This window comes from Berghia stephanieae, chromosome 11 (genome assembly GCF_034508935.2).
Source record: "Berghia stephanieae isolate SIO BIC M18660-M18661 chromosome 11, UCSD_Bste_1.3, whole genome shotgun sequence".
Lineage (NCBI taxonomy): Eukaryota > Metazoa > Mollusca > Gastropoda > Nudibranchia > Aeolidiidae > Berghia > Berghia stephanieae.
In genome coordinates, this window is record NC_088370.1 from 13,496,938 (window position 1) to 13,499,437 (window position 2,500).

Genomic DNA, 2,500 nt, shown 5'->3' on the forward strand with positions numbered 1-2,500 from the left:
AAAGGTAAGAGAGCTAGAGGAAGACAAAGAAAGACATATCTAAAAAACCTAAGAATGGTCAAAACTAATTTTAAAAGCAACACAGACTTCATGCGCACCGCAGAGGATCGTGATTCGTGGAGACAGCTGACGGGCAACGTGCTCGTCAAGAATAGAAGCCACGATGGATGATGATGATGTTTACAAGAAGCATGTTGGGTAAAATCTTGTATGTGCCGTCTTTCTTGGCTCGGTCCAACTCAAAACCCATTTGTTATTTTTTTTTTTTTGTTTTTTAGTCATTTATCAATGCATCAAACATTGACAATACAAAAGACCTAATACGCTTCAACAGTCGTGAGGTCACTTCCCTCGTAATGACGCATGGTAACTTAGTGCCGACGCCCTTATGAAATATTTCTCCGACGAGCATAAAAACGTATCCAGAGGGAAAAAACCCATTATAAATTTGATCATGTTTCGACTTTTACACATTCTGATGACAAGACATATGAAAAGTTCTAGCCAGCATGAAGAATAAAAAGAACCGATTTTCTTTGTTTAGAACCACGATGGCCTCTGTTGCTGGGCGACGTGACATCAGACTATTGAATCCAATATGGAAGCAGGTGGTCGAGTGGTTGGACACCTTGAAGCAGGCGTCTCAGCGTAGCCCTCGTTGACTTATAGCCTGTCACTGACCAAAAAATGACGTCAAAAGACAAGTCTTTGGTCACAAAAGAAAACAAACCGTGAGTTGTATTCAACAGTTCAACCAAAGAAATCACTTGTTTCCTTGAGCTCTACTAACGACAACTCACTAGACGGTGCAAACACCTAAAACTTGACGTCAAACTGTAAGTCCTAGTTGTTTCTAGTGTCAGGCTATATGTTAACGATGGCTTCGGTCTCAGCGTAGCCATCGTTATGTCATAGTCTGACACTGAAATCCAAAAGGACTGGCAGTTTGACGTCATTATTTGGTTTTTGCACCGTCTAGTGAGTTGTCGTTAGTAGTGCTCATGGAAACAAAATATTTCATTGGTTGAACTATTGAATACAACTCACGATTTGTTTTCTTTTGTGGCAAAAGACTGGCATTTTGACGTCATTTTTTGGTCAGTGTCAGGCCATAACTTTACGAAGGCCACGGTCTCAGTCACTAAAGTAGCAATACAATCATATTTTACCACATGAATTATTCAATCATAAAACGTCACCCAATCACTCTGACTGCTAGAAATCTATGATTCCATAAGCCCCCAACATTTTGGTTGACTTGCCATGAGTAAGGAAGCACGTATCAATGTCGTCACTATTTTTTGGAACCGTCTGTGTCCGTAGCCATCGTTAACTTATTATTATTATTATTATTATTATTATTATTATTATTATTATTATTATTATTATTATTATTATTATTATTATTATTATTATTATTATTATTATCAATATTATTATTATTATTACCATTATTATTATTATCATTATTATTATTATTATTATTATTATTATTATTATTATTATTATTATTATTATTATTTTATTATCATCATTATTTATTTTAAAATATTTATATCATCATCATCATCATCATCATCATCATCATCATCATCATCATCATCATCATCATCATCATCGTCGTCGTCATCGTTGTCATTGTCGTTATTATTATTATTATTATTATTATTATTATTATTATTATTATTATCAATAATAATAATAATAATAATAATAATATTGATAATAATAATAATAATAATAATAATAATAATAATAATAATAATGATAATAAAAAAAAAAATAATAATAATAATAATAATAATAATAATAATAATAATAATAATAATAATAATAATAATGAGAATATTATTATTAGTATTGTTTTTACTATTGTTATTATTATTATCATTATCATTATCATCATCATTATATTATTATTATTATTATTATTATTATTATTATTATTATTATTATTATTATTTTTATTATCATTATTATTATTATTATTATTATCATTATTATTATTATCAGCATCATCATTATTGTCATCATCATCATCATCATCATCATTATTATCCTCACAATACGATTAGTAACAATTATAACCACTTTATCCTTGATACATATTAAAGACGTTTGTGTCACTCAAATACTTAAACATCATTTGAATGTTCTCTTGTAAGTCCAAGAACATTTTGAGTAGAAATATAGAGCAGGAATATTGGAACAAAACGATAGAAACATATGAAAAAATATCTTAGATGGAAAAAGATAACAAGAAGCAGAGAGAGAGAGAGAGAGAGAGAGAGAGAGAGAGAGAGACAGAGAGAGAGAGAGACCAATATATCTAAAGTGAAGCAGGTATTTTATTCCCACTCACCAGTGTTGAAAGTTTTATCCCAAGTCCTTGACATAATCCACACCTTTACAACCTTCTAGAAGTTCTCCTCCACTGGATCGGTCTTTGAACAGACTGAAAGTAATCCGAAATCATAAAACAAGTCAAAAGATAGAACGA

The 2,500-nt window shown here is 30.6% G+C and overlaps 1 protein-coding gene across 1 annotated transcript in view; it reads right to left on the reverse strand.

Annotated features, from left to right (window-relative positions):
* The window catches only part of LOC144957025 (uncharacterized), a 204,155-nt gene that overhangs the window by 125,152 nt on the left and 76,503 nt on the right, over nt 1–2,500 (reverse strand). The window contains exon 2 of the mRNA XM_078887955.1: nt 2,363–2,455. The gene's annotated coding sequence lies outside the window, so the exon portion shown is untranslated. The remainder of the gene's footprint in view (nt 1–2,362; nt 2,456–2,500) is intronic.